Consider the following 17,598-nt stretch of genomic DNA (forward strand, 5'->3'; position numbering starts at 1 on the left):
AAGCAGCGGAGTGTACCACATATTCTTCAACAAGCGTTTCATTCATTCATTCAATTGTATTTGTTGAGTGCTTACTATGGGCAGAGCACTGTACTAAGCGTTTGGAATGTACAATTCGGGCAACAGATAGACCATCACTGCCCAACAACAGGCTTACAGTCTAAATGGGGGAGACAGACAACATAACAAAACAAGTATTCTGGCATCAATATCATCAAGATAAATAGAATCACAGATATATATACATCATTAACAAAATTAATAGAGTAATAAATAATATAAATAAATATGCACAAGCGCTGTGGAGAGGGGAAGGGGGAAGAGCAGAGGGAGGGAGAAGGGGGGACTGGGGAGGAGAGGAGGAGCAGAGGGAAAGGGAGGGCTCAGTCTGGGAAGGCCTCCTGGAGGAGGTGAGCTCTCAGTAGGGCTTTGAAGAAGGGAAGAGAGTTTAGCAGATGTGAGGAGGGAGGGCATTCCAGGTCAGTGGTAAGACGTGGGTCAGGGGTCGACGGTGGGAGTGGCGCTAATGAGGGACCGTGAGGAGGTGAGCGGAAAGGGAGTGGAGTGTACGGGGTAGGCTGTAGAAGGAGAGAAGGGAGGTGCGGTAGGAAGGAACTAGGTGATGGAGAGCTTTGAAGCCAAGAGTTTCTGTGTATACTCCTGAGAGCTGACCAACTTTGATCAAAGTAAGAAAACTCACTTCCAAGACCTACCAGATGTAACTTAGCGATTATGATTAGAAAAGCATTAACACAGGACAACTGCATTTTTCCTGAGCAGAAAACAAATCTTCAAACAAGAAAAAAAATATTATTTACATATGCTGAGTTCATCACCATTTTCAATATTCTTTTAGACTAGTGCCAAATACAGCTAAAAGCAAACAGTTATTCTGATGAAATAACTGAAGACTTTGATCTGACATTTGCCAAAGTCATTTCTAAGTCCCTAGTTGAACCATTCAAGTCTTTTGACGTGAAATGGATGGAAACCTCAACTTCTTTATTCCAAAAAGATCTTTGTTCTCAAGAGTTAAAGCCAGTTTTCTATCACAAGTTAACGCCCATTAGGCCCAGTTAACTAATCCTGAAATTAACTTTCAGAACTCCCTTATGTCAAGTGCATATTTCACACCTGGCAGAAAGCATTAACTTTATGATGGTTGAAAAATATTCTCCTAATCACGTAACCCATTCCTAACCACTAAAAGATAGTAGGCTGGTTACTAACTACTACTGGGTTACTAATGCAGTCCCCGATGGTGAACTTCGCCTTCGCCAAGATGTGCTCTTTCCTCTCCATCCAAAACACTACCACGTTAGTACAATCACTCATCCTATGCCGACTGGATTACTGCATCAGCATCCTTTCTGACCTTTCAACCTTCTGTCTCTCCCCACTTCAGTCTATACTTCACTCCACTGCCCGGATTATCTTTCTACAGAAACCCTCTGGGCATGTCACCCCTCTCCTCAAAAATCTCCAGTGGTTGCCTATCAACTTCCGGATCAAGTAAAAGCTCCTCATTATTGGCTTCAAGGCTCTCCATTCCTTGCCCCCCCTCCTACCTCTCCTCGCTTCTCTCCCAGCCCAGCCCGCACACTCTTACAGCCCAGCCCACGCTTTCTGCTCCTCTGCCGCTAACCTCCTCACTGGGTCTCGTTCTCACCTGTCCCGTTGTCGACCCCTGGCCCACATCCTACCTCTGGCCTGGAATGCCCTCCCTCCTCAAATCTGTCCAACAATCACACTTCCCCCCTTCAAAGCCCTACTGAAGGTTCACCTCCTCCAAGAAGCCTTCCCAGACTAAGTCCCCCTGTTCCTCAGCTCCCCCTCCCCTCCCCATCACCTGAGTCACTCTCTTTGCCCTACCCCCCTCCACACCCCACAGTACTTGTGCATATAAGTACATATCTATAATTATATTTATTTTAATGCCTGTTTACTTGTTTTGATGTGTATGTATCTATAATTCTATTTATTTATATTGATGCTATTGATGCCCGTTTATTTGTTTTGATGTCTGTCTCCCCCCTTCTGGACTGTTAGCCCATTGTGGGCAGAGATTGACACTCTTTATTGCTGAATTGTATTTTCCAGGGGCTTGGTAGAGTGTTCTGCACACAGTAAGTGCTCAATAAATACAATTGAATGAATGAAGAAATCCTGGTTATTACTTTCCCTAATAAATCAATCGATCACATTTATTGAGCACTTACTATGTGCCAAACTCGAGACTAAACACTTGGAAGCATACGATATAACAAAGTTGGTAGACATGTTCCCAGCCCACAGTCCAGAGGGGGAGACAGACATTAAAATGAATTCCATAGATCACTTTTATTCAACCCACATATTCAACCTGTCACTAAATCCTGTTGGCTCAACCTTCAAAACATCACTAAAATCTGCTCTTCTCTCCCTCCACACTGCTACCATGTTAATCCAAGCACTTATCCTATCCCATCTTGATTACTGTACCAGCCTCCTTGCTGACTTCCTGCCTCCTGTCTCTCCCCACTCACACTGCTGCCAAAATATATCTACAGAAACAGAAATGTTTCTCCACTCCTCAATGACCTCCAGGGGTTGCCTACCCATCTATGCATCAAACAGAAATTTCTTGCCATAGGCTTTAAAGCCCACAATCACCTTGCACCCCTCCTCCCATACCTCACTGTTCTCCTACTACAGCCTAGTCTGCACACTTTGCTTCTTTAATGCCAACCTACTCACTGTACCTCCATCTCATCCATCTTGCTGCTGACCTCTTGCCTACATCCTGCCTCTGGTCTGGAATGCCCTCTTTCTTCATATCTGATGGACAATGACTGTCCTCACCTTCAAAGCCTTACTGAAGGCACATCTCTTCCAAGAAGTCTTCCCTCATTTGCTCTTTCCCACTCCCTTCTATGTTGCCCTTGAACTTGGATTTGCTCTCTTCATTCACTCCTCCCTCAGTTCCACAGCACTTATGCAAATATCCGTAATTTATTAATTTATATTGATGTTTGACTCCCTCTCTAGGCTGTAAGCTCTTTGTGGGCAGGGAACATATCTACCACCTCTGCAAAGCACTTAGCCCAAAGTAAGTGCTCAATAAATACAATTGATTGACTGATCGATGATTGAATGACAACTTACATAAAGAAAGCTTTGACTGAGATGGCGTGTGAAATAAGCCAATGATTTTGAGGCTGGTTCCTCAGTCTCCATTTTGTCCATTTTGTGCATCATTTGTTTGACACCTTGTAAAGTTCCAACATATTTCTCAGGTTTTTCCTTTCAGTGACTTGTTTGCTTCCCAGATACTATCACTCTGTGGGTCTGGGCAGAGTGCGGTCTCTGTGGGAAAGAAAATGTTTTTTGCTTTGTTCTCCCAAATGTTTAGCATAGTGTGCTGCAGCCAGTAAATGCTCAGAAGGGCTATTATTGCTAAAGCTAAAACACAGAGAAAGAGGTGACCCTTCCAGTCTAGGTGATAAGGGCCCTGGGACGGACTCCTTGTGGATTGATGTGGAAACATGAGCTAGACCTGATACAGAACAAGTTACGTCAATACCATTAGATTGCAAGACTACTTAAATGGGAGTATTTCTGAATGGCTCTCCCTTTCCTGTCTCAATAACTGTCGATGGTTGAAATGAGGGGCAAAAATTTGGAATCATGTCAGTCTATTCCCCAGAGACATTCCTCCAAAAAGTCACAGTCGCACTCTTTCCCCTGGTGAGTAAATGATCTATAGCCGGAGAGTAGTCGAGAATCTTAATTTGATTTAGATTCCAAGGGATCTCCCAGGGGAGGGGAAGGTCGAGATCCATGTTGGTGGACAGGATGATTTGGGGGATTTGCCTGTAGGGTGTTTTTGGTTTAAAACTGAGGGTTCCAGAGCCTGGTTTGCCTTTTGCCAATCTGCCAGGTAATTTTGCAAAGGACCAATTCTGAGCCATCAACAACCCAGAGCTTTCAACCATTTCCCTTTGTTTAGCTTTGACTTATTTGATATTTGAGAGACTTAAGTCTATTGTTTAAAAGGTCATAAATTTTAAATAGTTAAAGAACAATCTTCCAGCGATTTTCTTCCCCAGAAGATCTTAGTGCTGGATAATACTGAAAAGCATTCCCATGACTCACTTTAAGAAATCCACTCTAAGAACATGTGCCAGGTCAAGCTCATGTTTCCACATTAATCCACAAGGATTCTGACCCTAAGCTCTTATTATCTAGACTGGAAGTTCCATCTCTGTCTCGGAGCTTGAGTTCTAAAAGAAGAACAGACCCATAGGCCGATCAACAGCTGGGAAGCATACAAGTCCCTGGCAGGAACAGCACAAGAAGCCCTCCTTTGAGGAATTCTCTGGAGTTGCTTTTTTTTGTTGGGTTTTTTTTTTGTCATTTAGATCTGCTTCCTTGTTTCCTTGTATAACAGGTCTGTGGGAGCTATAGATCGAGTCCAGCTGGGGATCGGGTTGGGGAGGCAGGAGTGGGGAGGAGGCTTCTGAACTGTCCCTCTACTCTAAGGTCCTTAAAGAGACCTACTGGTTTCAAGAAACTAAGTTCTTGGCCAAGTTGAGTGACGAGCAGCGTCAGTCCGTGTGGACGGGCTCCTTCTACTTTGAGCATGAAGCGCGTGTAAAACTTTAATGAATCGAATTCTATGAGTATAGAATGTTAATCATTTTAATTACCTGGCTGCTCGAAATTAGATTTAACAGACGGATAATGTATCTTTAAAGGAATACAACCCTGCCCTATAAAAAATCCCTCCCAAACCAATTCTAATAATTTCTATTTATCTCTGGTGACATTAACGGTCACCCAGGCCTGCCGTCAGACAGCCTCACACTCGCATTCAGTTTAAATGCGGGTGCCGTCTAGTTTTTCATTATCATTAACGTGCTCCTGGTGGGCAGAGTGCAATGCGGTGGCATCGGTCACAGTTCATTGCTTTATCTCATATGACAAAGAGAGATGATGCGCTTCAATCCAGGCCAGGAGATGAAAGCGAAAGGTGGCCGAGGAAAACTCCCCCTGCTGCCTAGGAATAGCACGAGGGCTGCACGGTGTGACTTGCTAACAGCACGAAGGGGCAGACAAATAGATTTTCCTCTATATTTATAACCAGCATCATTCTTCCTTTCAGGCCTTTCAGTGCAGGTAGCTGTTTTATATGAAATGAACAATCTTTATAGACGTACCAGAGCCATAACAAGGCTGATTTTCAGCGAGGCTGAGGTATATAACTCTTACAGAATTGTCAGACCTCTTGCTCAACAAATCAAGCCTAACTTATGATGTTTGCAGTGTAATTTTTATTCCTGTTTGACTAGCCAACTACCCGGTGGTAATAGGATGTTAGAAAAGGGCAGTAGCAATGTTTGTACATGCCATGATTGATAGGCAAACTCTGCATTTTTCATTTATATCTCCTGATTCCAAATCAGTTAAGTTTAGGAAAAATGAAACAAAATGGCAAGAAAAATGCTTGCAGATTGCAGACCGGCGCTCTTGTAGATCTGAGTTCAGCCCACATCTGCTAGGATTGTCTGGAAACATTAAGATATCTAAATGAAAATCAATACTATATTGCCAGCATTTACTACCAAGAACAAGTATCAAGAGAGCTGAGCTAATCAGGCTTTCAGCTTGTTCTCGAGCCATACCCTGAACCCCACGGGTGTCCTAATTGGCCCAGACTAATCAGAGAAGAGTTCAATTTATAACCAGGAAAGACATCTTGTTTTTCTTTCCGGTCGGCGTTTGGAAGCGAAAAGCTTCACCTGTGAGGGACCAGATATGGATGATGATAGCCGCCAGTCATGGAAGAACTGTTCCTCTCACCTGCCAGAGGTAAAGGAAAGACTAATTTACTGTCTTCCATAAAACCAGTCAGGCACATTGAAGCTTTGGATAGGTATAAAGAACTATCAAACCTTTCACATGAACTGAATATTTCCTTCACTTAAAAGCTCTCCACTTAACCCCAGTGTACTAGAACATGAAAGGACACTGTTTTCTTTCAAAATGCCTGCAGCCCTCAAACACACTTTAGACTCCCAGAAGATTCCTTGTAAATAAATACATCTGAAAAGCATTGTTAATAATACTAATATTGGACATTTTTTTCTCTCCCTGCCGCATACAGAGAACTCTTCCCAAATGGCAAAAATAGTACCGGGTTGCGTAGTACTTCCGACTGTACTGTACAAACAAGTCCCTGGAATTATTCACACTATCCCGAGATAAAAATTCACACAATATCTATTGGAATACACCATACCACACTGTTGAGAACCATAATGCATCAAGGGACTGCATTCCTAATATTTGCATTCTGGATGCCAACTGTGAGCATATTTTGTACTATTTTCAACAAATTAAACCAAAATATGCAAAATGTTTAGAAGGCCTAGACTTCTATTTTTGGCTCCAGCATATTTGCAACTTAATAATGCTGCAGAGATTTGTTTATTTCTTTAGCAGAACTGCGAAATCGGTAACCGTGGAGAAGCGTTACCCATGCAACAAGTAGAATTTTGCAACTTTTTAGCAAAGAGCAAAATCAACTCTCCCCACAGGCCTCTGTCTACAAGAAATGTAATAACCCTATTTAGATTCTTTGTGTCCTGGATTTCAAATGTATTTTTAATGTGCATGCCTTAAAACAAAGTATCATCTTCAAATACAGTATTCTCTTCTTGCCAGTGCTAATGGTTTCCTAGACAGTGCTATCATGGAAACATCATGGAGTCTTGTGATCAGTGGAAACTCGTGTCTTACAACCCCTGGTTTCCCATCCCTCACTAAGGCATGCTGTGAAGTTTTGTCAGTTGTCTTCCTGGGAAGGGGCTCTCCGGTCTCCAGGATACAAATGTGGTCACATCCTCTCTCTCCAAATCTCTCTTTTTTTTCTCATCTCACCGCTATCACCACTGGTGCCCATGCATCTGATGGAATGATACATCTTTCTAAATCTCATCCCCATCCCGAGTAACTTTGGCCATGTATTCCATGATAGATGTAATTAAAGAATTAATGAATGGTTTAGAATCCTAAGTACAGGAATTCTATCAGATTTGGTTAGGGTCACAGTAAAGGGAAACAATTGCCAACTGCTTGAATTCTGAAGGGAATCATCATTTTCTATCCACTTGTTCCCCAAAAGATAGGATTTTCTTTTAAACACTCCTGTACTGGAAAATTGTGCTTCTCTTTCTGTTTCTAACAATAATAGTAAGAAGAAGTCTTAAGCCCTTACTATGGGCCACGCACTTTACTGAATCCTGGGGTAGATATGAGATGATCGGTTCAGACAGAGTCCCTGTCCTACATAGGGTTTTCGGTCTGAGACTAAGCAGTAGAAAGAGCAAGTACCTTATCCCCAGTTTACAGATGGGGAAACTGACGCAGAGAGAGGTTAAGAAACAACTGCCTAAACTTATCCCGGTCTTGATGAGCCTTTACCTGAGTTAAGAAGACACCGCAAAAATAAATTTTATCCTTGTCGAAAATACCCTCAGAAAAAAGAAAAATGTGTGTCTTCCCAAGAGCAATTTCTGGAAATGGCAGAGAAAGAGAGAGCAACATACAGGAAAGCAATTAGATCCGATTCACCTTTACACTATAATCAGAAGACGGGCCCGAAAGAACATCACTTATATACGACAGCAAGCCACACCATCAGTCAGGAAGTCTCTTCTATCAGAGGTCTCAGTGGATCAGGCACACCAAATACAGTAGCTGATAACAGTCTGGCCCTAATGTGCTACAACTTTACTGAGCCCTGAAGAGTGAGAAGTCTGTAACTCCTGACCTCTTGAAGGAATAGCTATAAACTCAGCTCTAAGCTGTGGGAGGGGTTGTCTATTAGGAAAAACGGGCCGCCTCTCTGATTTAATCTCAAAGAGATACAGATCAACACTCTAGAAGCAATGGCTATATCTCTGACTCTTCTCTTCCCAGGAGTCCTCCGGCCGATGGCTGATTTTGTCACTCATCACGGGGCTGTTGTGAAAGGTCTTGGATGCTGGAGTTGGCTTGTTTGGTGTCAGCAGAGGTTAAATATTTGCCAAACAGAGGAGATCTAGGGGTAGTGGGTGTGGGACTCCTGGAGGAAAACTGAGCATCAGGAAACCCGGAAAAAGGCTGAACAAGTTTCCAGGCACTCCACCAACTGGCTCCCTGCAATGAGCTGCCATCGCCACCATCTTCTACTCTGCTCCAGTGCCTACTCTCTGCCCCCTCATAGGCCAAGCTGCTGACTGTCACCAACACACAACTCTCTCAGCTCAGTGGATTTCCTCACGCTATACTTCCAACCAATCTCCTTTACCCCACGCACAGTGCACCAAATCCTGCCTTGCCCATCTTTCGAAGCCCAGCTAAAAACCACCCCTGGCATGAAACCTGTCCAAATTAACCCATCCCACACTCTGCTCATCTTTATCCTACTCACTCTAGCCTCTGCATATCTAAAGACCTTAACATATAATTCTGAGCTTTGGATTCATATATTTTAGGCTCCTTGTACCTGCTGTTTTATAGCTGATTGTAAACTTGTGTTTCTCTGTGTGTCCTTTCTCCCTCATAGTTTAACTCTTTGCAAGCAGGAATAGGGCTTATTCTTCTTTTATACAATCTCTGAGAGCTTAATAGGCCCTCTCTTAATGTGATTGCTATAGATGGGCCTCCTAGAATTGGAAGCTTTGCCAAGGCAAGGAAGAATTTAGATTCAGGATTCCAGGTGGGAGAATAACATCTGTGGGAATGAAGTTCTAAATACTTAGTGCAGTTGGCCCAGACACTAAGATCCCAGAGAACTTGAGTCAATGTAGCCAAGATAGAAAAACCTTGCAGGAGCTCAGCAAGCACTGGCTGATTGGCTAATGAGTTATTCCTTCGACTGCTCCACGACAAACCTTGCTACAGAGGCACTAAAGTTCAGATGATCAGGATGATAATAATGATAATTGTGGTATTTGTTAAGCACTTACTATGTGTCAAACACTCTACTACACACTAGGGTAGATACATGATACAGTCTCTTGTTCCACATAGGGCTCAGAGTCTAAGTGGGAGGGAGAATAGGTATTGAATCCCCATTTTACCGATGAGGGAACTGAGGCATAGAGAAGTAAATTGACTTGCCTAAAGTCACACAGCAGGTACATGGTGGAGCTGGAATCAGAACCAGGTCCTCTGACTCTCAGGTCCACGTCCTTTCCACTACGCTGTTTTGTATCTCCAGGTTTTGAATCAAAATGCTGGTCCTTGGAAGTGAGGAGTTTGCATAACAGCCTGTTCTCATTCTTAGAACGCCAGGGACAATCTAAGGGCAAAAGATGAAACCATTCAAGTTATTCAAAAGTATGCAACCAGTAGCCTCCCAGGGACAAGGGCTAAAGGAAACTGTACCAGACAAACTTTGATGGTTTCATTCATTCATTCAATCCTATTTATTGAGCATTCACTGTGTGCAGAGCACTGTACTAAGCACTTGGGGAGTACAATTAAGCAACAGAGACAATCCCTACCCAACAACAGGCTCACAGTCTAGAAGGGGAAAGACAGACAACAAAACAAGTAGACAGGCATCAATAGCATCAATATAAATAAATAGAATTACAGATATATGCACATCATTAATAAAATAAATAGAATAATACGTATGTATATATTTACACAAGTGCTCTGGGGCAGGGAGGGAGGTAGAGCAGAGGGAGGGAGTTGGGGTGATGAGGAGGGGAGGAGGAGCAGAGGAAAAGGGGGGCTCAACCTGGGAAGGCCTCCTGGAGGAGGTGAGCTTTCAGTAGGGGGAGGTGAGCTTTCAGTAGGGTTTCATGGTACCCAATGAAAGCTTGTCAGGTAGTCAGGGAGATTGCACCACTGCATTGTAACTCCCATCTATAAAAAGGGCTCCAAGGATGCTCCCACAGATTATAAATCAATACATTTTATTTTTCTATGTAGCCAATTAGTTGAATCTTAAATTAAAACCAGTTTCGGTGAAAAGAAACCTCAACAAGCCCAAGTTCTTCAAATAAGCCAATAAGACCCTTTTATACCTGGGTACTCAGAAGGTCGAGGGAGTCTCCAGGGGAGAAAGATGGATGAGCCTTGTTCCTGAGGCATAGGGACCCACTTATCTGCCTAAAGGAAATGATTATTCATTCAATAGTATTTATTGAGCGCTTACTATGTGCCGAGCACTATACTAAGTGCTTGGAATGAACAAGTCAGCAACAGATAGAGACAGTCCCTGCCATTTGATGGGCTTACGGTCTAATCGGGGGAGACAGGCAGACAAGAACAATGGCAATAAATAGAGTCAAGGGGAAGAACATCTCATAAAAACAATGGCAACTAAATAGAATCAGGGTAGTGTACATCTCACTAAACAAAATAAACAAAATAAATGGGGTGGTAAAGATATATACAGTCGAGCGGACGAGTACAGTGCTGAGGGGGTGGGAATTCAGAGTTTGTGTAGCATCCATTCATACTCTCCCTTCCCTGGTAATCATGTTCTTGATGGAGCATGGACTGCAACAAGTAATAATAACAATAATAATAATTGTGGTAATATTTAAGAGCTTACTCCGTATCTGGCACTGTACTAGCCACTGGGGTAGATCCAAGTAAATGAGGATGGACATAATCCCTATCCCACATGGGGCTCACAGTCTTAATCCCCATTCCAGTCCTTAAAACTGTGCCTGGCACAAACTAAGTGCTTAACGAATACCTTGATTATTATTATTTTACAGACGAAGTAACTAAGGAACAGAGAAGTCAAGTGACTTGCTCAAGGACACACAGCAGGCAGGTGACGGAGCCAGGATTAGAATCCAGGTCCTCCTGACTCTGACAGCTGAAGGGGACGCAATATTGTCCCGATGCTGTGCTGTGTTCCATGATAATTTCCTGGGGTGTTTCCTGCCCATACTAGCCAGCCATTTTTCAGGATTTCTGTTAGGCCTATCCACCTCGTGGATCATCTAAGGTGGTTCATTTCTCAGTTAGTCAGGCAATGGTATTTATTGAGTGCTGACTATGCACAGAACACTGTATTACGTGCTTCGGGAAGTACAATATAAGAGGCAAACTCCCTGCCCACAACAAGCTTACAATCTAGAGGGGTAGATAGAACATCACCACTCATTATCAGGGTCCCAACAAGGAGGACCAGTCTAGAAACTAGGAATCCCTATTCCCGAAGCAGTGCTCTTTCCCCCAGACCAACAGCAGGGTCCTTGAAAACCCTCTGAAAAGCCTTTGCAATGGTTTCATGCCAATGGGGTAATGGGGGAATTGGAGGTAATGTTCAACCATGGAGAAAAAACTGGCTAAAAACTAGGAAACAAAATGTCAGAATAAACAGCCACTCCGAATGGGATAGAAAACTAAATTGTGGGATTCCCCAAGGGTCTGGGCTCAGACCAATTTTGTTTAGTATTTTAATCACTGGTCTGAAAGAGAAGAGTGCAGTAAAATCTCAAAAGTCTACAAATGACATCAGGCACTTTTGTGTGGTGAAAAACAAAAATCGGAGATGAACTGTAGGAAAGCTGGACTGAAAAAAGGCAGAAATGCCTCAGTGTGAGCAAGGATCAGGTCAAGTCACTTAGAAAAAAAAAACAATCCAAATTACAACTACTTGATGATGGGCTCAGACCTATCTTAACATTAATGTTTGCTGTTCAACTAAAGCACCAGTCCATCGTGGAACTAAACAAAAAACCAACTGAATAGTGGCAATTATCAGGAAGAGCAAAGAAAATTTAAAAAAGACATAGTTTGCCACAACATAAAACCAAAATATGCCTGCACTAAGAACATTTTGAGCTGTTTTAGATAATATGATCCTTCATGGCAAGAACTGCATCATTTAATCTAAAGTGACCATGTGCCTAATTCTATGAGGTGCCTCTAGTAGATTCTCAATAATCCCTGCTGATGATAATGATGGTCAATACATCCTAGGGAGGGCACGTTAGAGATGATGAAGGTTCAGAGAAGGGAAATCAAGATGATCAGGGAAACAGACAAGCTTCTTTTTGTGGGTAGATCGAGGGCATTAGGACTCTCCAGTCTCGAATGGTGAAATCTCCAAAATCATGAAGGGTTTGGACAAGGTAGCTCAGAACTGATGCTTACCAAATACTTCAACACTCATATTTAAGTTTGAGAGAGGTCCGTTTTAAACAAACGGAAGATCTTCTTTACCGAGAGGGTGACAAACATAGAATTTGTCACACAAGTCATTGTGCAGGCAAAAAATTCAAAAGACGTTTGGATGAATCCTTGTTTAAGTAGACCACAATAGATTACTACCCATCAATCAGTTGTATTTATTGAGCACTTAGTGTGTGCCAAACACCGTATTTAGCACTTAGGTAGGAAGAGAATAACAGATTTAGTATATGTGAGTTAAAGATATAGAGACTAAAGAGTTACAGATAATTGATGTGGTGATTTTTAAAAAGCACTGGAAGTTAGTAGAGTTTTTGCAAATACTCTTAGACTGTGAGTTCCCATAGGGATAGAGACCATGTCTAATCAGCTTCTGTGTATAGTCCCTCTGGCTTTTAGTACAATGTTTTGCACACGGTAAGTGCTTAAGAAATGCTATTATGCTGCTGCTACTGGTAAATATTAAGATCAGTATCAAGGAAGGCAACTATTATATAGTTCTTCCAATTCTCCTGTTGCTACTGTCAAGGGCAAAATATCGGACTGGATGGACAATCGGTCTGACTCAGTGATGAGATTTAAGTTGGTATGATTTAAAGATATTTTAAATCATGGGGCAGACCAATGGAGGAAAACAGAAGTCAGGACAACGGATTTGTTTCACTGAATTCTAAGCTTCTCATTATTATTATTGTTTTTTGGTATTTGTTCAGCACTTACTATGTGCCAGGCACTGTACTAAGCACTGGGGTAGATACAAGTTGACCAGGTTGGACACAATCCCTGTCCCACATAGGACTCACAGTCTTAATCCCCATTTTACAGATGAGGTAACTGAGACACAGAGAAGATAAGTGACTTGCCCAAGGTCACATAACAGACAAGTGACAGAGCCAGGATTAGAACCCAGGCCTTTCTGACTTCCAGGGCCATGGTCTATCCAGTAGGCCACTCTCCTTCTCCGATTGTTCTTTTTCATGTAACTCTTTCTTCTCCATTTATTATCTTGGATGAGGTCTATCCCTTCTATATTTCAAAGAACATCAGTTACTTAGACAATTCCGAATGAATTCCCCAGGATCCTTTGCCTAAATATGAGGTCTTTCAAAGAAGCAGTAAGGTAACAATGTGGGAGACCACGCAAATGGAATTGAGAGATCACTGGGGCAGCAGCTGCTTTGGTGGGGATACAAAGGAAAAATAAAATCCAATTCTTACCCTCAGAAAGTTCCCAACTTAATGGAAGGGGAAAGAGATTGTATAATGGATCAGTCTAAGCATCTCAATTTCACCTACTCCTTGGCCTTACCATCATTTACTCTTCTTCATCTGTTCTCCATTTCCCTAGAGTAATGATAAAAGCATTTGCTTGCAGTGAATGCCCTCAATGTTGCCCCAGTCATATCCCATGAAAGTGAAAGGAAAAGGAAATTCAGAGGATATTTGTAATCTTTGAGTCTCCCCCACATCCCGCCACCTGATTTTCACTGGACTTGTGCCTAGCTATCATCAGCACTGAAAATGTATGTTCACTGTAGGCCAGTCCTTAATTTTCCATGGATTTCCCAAGGTGAAAACTTCAATTTTGATCCTCCCCCTTTCGTCATCAGAATAGCGAACTCCGTGCTGATTAGTGAACTTCTTAACAGAGTAGTGAACTTGCTGAGACAATAATCTCACTCACAGGGAAGCAATATGGCCTAGTGGAAATAGAATAGGCTTGGGAGTCAGAGGACTTGGTTTCCATTCCCAGGTCCACCACTTGTCAGCTGTGTGTGCCCCTGGGCAAGTTACTTAGCTTCTCTGTGTTTCAGGTCCCTCATCTGCTAAATGGGAATTCAACACCTGTTCTTCCTATTTAAACTGCGAGCCCCATGTGGGACCTGATTATATTGTTGTACCTACCCCAGTGCTTAAAACAGAGCTTGATACACAATAAGCTCTTAACAAATATCACAATTATTATTATTAATAACAAATATCATTTAAAAATAAATACAATAATGAAAGATAAGAACTCCACTCTCTTCCCATTTAAGCCACAAATTCCATTTCCTAAGCTAATTCCTAGAGACAAATGAACACAATGGGAGAGTGGATTGGTAAGGGATCTGCCACTCTTTCGGGACTGGGTCTTTATGGTCGTTCATTTATCAGTGGCACTGCAACCCCAAGAAGCAATAGAAACACCTAGGAACCTATGTGCCACCTATCTCATTAGTGATAATGTTTTCATGGAATAATTTTTCTTTACATAAAAAGGAGAGAGGGGTTAATTCCATCACTTGGAAGTTTCCTCATTTACCATTTCTGGTATCATTAAACAGCAAAAAGAATGTGGATAAATTCAGTTTATTCAAAATGCTTGCCACAGCACTGCCTCTAATCTGCTGAAATGCATACTCCTCCACAAACTCTTTTTGGGTCTCCCGCTTTGATTATACTGTCCTTGGCATGATGCATCTCATTTAAAAATGCTGTCGCGGGCTAAAATTCACCCAAACTTTATAAGCGAAGGCACCTAAATGATCGCAAAGACCAACCAGGCTCCTTCCAAAAAAAAAAGAAAAAAGAAAAGAGGAAAAGAAGCACTACTCCAGTGAAGCACAGCTTTTAAAAAAGACTTGACTAAGGGACTGTCTTTCATTAATCCACCTTTGTAGGACAAATGTGGTTCAAAATGAAAATGTACTTATAAAGGTGACAAGAGGAACATTTTATGGCATTCGGTGTGACTCACTTTGAATTTTCCCCCCCTCTTTAGTGGTTAAAGCAGTTTTATTAGCATGATAGTCTTGGTCTCATCTCTGCAGAGTTCATAATCCTGGTGCATCTACTCCACTAGTCCTATTGGCATTTTACCGTGACATAATGAAATGGAAAACAACGTCAAGATTCAATCTGAAAACCAACCTTCACCTGAAGAGCACCCTTATGTTATGGGATCATCGTTCAGTCGGGTTCGAACCAGCCCTAACCAAAGGCCACCTGCCTCTATCCAGGTACCACTTTCTCACCTCCCTCTTCAAATGCCTTTCTTCACAGAACCTTTAACGCACATTTTAAAGTGACCTCCGCCTCTTGCTTTGAAAAGAAGGGAGGAGGGGAAAGAAAAGGGAAAAAAAGAGAAAGAGAGAGAGAAAATGTTCACATTGTGGATTCAGTCAGGCGGAGGACACGACTTGTGTAATCCTAATAAATCAGAGTGTTCCCGTGTGGCAGAAGCAACAGGGGAATAGTGTGAGAGCAGGGCTGCACATTGACCTAAGCAAAGGCTTATCGAGAAATGATGTCCTCTTAAACAGACTCCTGTAGAGATGTTCTGCATTTCTTCTGACAAATTGTAAGTGCCCCTGAATGTAACATTCCTAACAAAATAGGCCTGATTTAGCAATACACAAACTGCCCATTATCTTACTGCATAAAAAGGCCATTTAAAGGAAAGCCTTTAGGACATTGGCCTAGTGGAAGCAGCACTCCTGAAAAATTACCCCCATCTGGTGCCACCAGTGCTGCTAACTACCCTAGGGAAAACACCTCATTTACAACAGAGGGGAATGTTGACTTTAATCAAGAAAAAAATGGTCATTTTTCTTCCCAGGCTTTCGTCGAGATTTCGAGTGCCACTAGGAAGACCGGTGTCATCTGCCGTTCTTCTCTCCTGGCCCCTCCAAAGTGTTATTCATCTGACCCTGCCCACGTCGTCCCAATTTGAGTTCCGGGGGAAAGATCCAAATGTCCCCATGTCCCTCTACCAGGGCGATTAAAAAGTCTGTCCCTCCTAAAACAATGCTCGAAAGATCAAGCAATCCATTCTCACAAACTGTTCGGGTCTGAAAACTTTGCATGCTAAGATTACAACCTGCCATTATCTTCCCAAGAGATTCAGTACCTTTGTAAAAAAAAAAAGTATCTGTAATGAGATCTACAAATCTATGTTCAAGACAGCTGACTTTATTGTGTTTGTAAAGATAAAAATATTTTAAATAGGTTATGGCTCCTGGGACTGATGGAAACACAATGAGGGGTAAGGTCATTTTGAAATGTTAATAAAAGTTTTCATAAAGTATGATGGCACTCAAAGAGTAATGTTTAGATGTAACAATCTAATGATGAAAGGTTCCATCCTACCACGATACGACATAGAGCTTTTCCAGATCAAGGCGATTCACCAAATTCTTCTTTTTACACATGGGTAGGTTTCTCCAGCTGTTTTCACTGTATCGCTGGGACTCAATTATTATTAGGCAGGGTAACGTAATTCCCCGGGCTTCATCCAATGTGCTGCATATTTCTTTCCAAGAGCAGAAGCCTATGCTACATTGACCAGTATGCTAATGTAGTGCCGTTCAACTTAATGGTGAATCTGTCAGCCGGGCAGGGACTTTCACAAAAAGGGAACATGGTGATAACTGAACAGTCTAGGAAGGGATTCTGTGAAAAGCACTCAGAGTGATTGCCTTTTCCGGTGGTTTAACTTTAGACGCCGGAGACGGCAGAAAGCTGAGAGGAGCTGGTGAAAGTCCAGAGGGTAAAGTCTGGGGAAGTTAACAGCGCTTGTGTTCCTTTTATTTCCTATTCCATAAGGCTGGACTTTTATTGTTTTGTATTTTGATTCAACAAGCCCAAAGGAATTCCAATTTTTCCAGCCGTATTTCTTAGGTTACAAGAAGTCTAATAAAGAGAACAATACATCCCCTCAGATGGGAAAACACAGTTGAAACAATACAACATAGGTGCGACTGACTACTCCTTATTTCCAATGATTTCAGGATTTGGGGCCATTTCCAGCAATTACCGTTAGTATGAAAATCAGTGGAATCCATTTCTGTTGACACTCTCATTCGCCCTTGGACACACCTGTAAACTCACATATGGAATCACCCTCAGAGATGGTCTCAGGTAGGGGACTACAAAATTAAGTGAATGCAAGCAGACTCCATTATTTTTCTCACGGCATCTTTTGCTCAAGGTCTGAAGACAGAGGACCAACTTCAATTTTGAGGCCGTCATAGCGCTGCTCAAACGGGACTCAGCTTTTGGGAGGAATGCCCATGGGAACAGCTAGCTTTATGCCAAAGGCTTTCAATTCAAACTGAAAGGTTTTTCCTGAGCCACTCTGCAGAGTAGGAAAAAGAATAAAAAGATGGGAGGAATCAAGAATCTGAGACTTCGAACAAAGCCTTTACCGGTTGAGATCCATTCAACCCAATATTCTGCTTCCAATAATGGAAGAATAATAATAGTATTTCTTAAGCGCTTACTATGTGCCAAGCTTGGTACTAAGCTCTGGGGTAGATACAAGAAAATTAGGTTCCATGAGAGCCTCAGAGTCTAAGTTGAAGGGAGAACAGGTATTGACTTCCCATTTTGCAGATGTGGGAATTGAGGCTCAGAGAAGCTGAG

Source organism: Ornithorhynchus anatinus, chromosome 11 (assembly GCF_004115215.2).
Source record: "Ornithorhynchus anatinus isolate Pmale09 chromosome 11, mOrnAna1.pri.v4, whole genome shotgun sequence".
NCBI lineage: Eukaryota > Metazoa > Chordata > Mammalia > Monotremata > Ornithorhynchidae > Ornithorhynchus > Ornithorhynchus anatinus.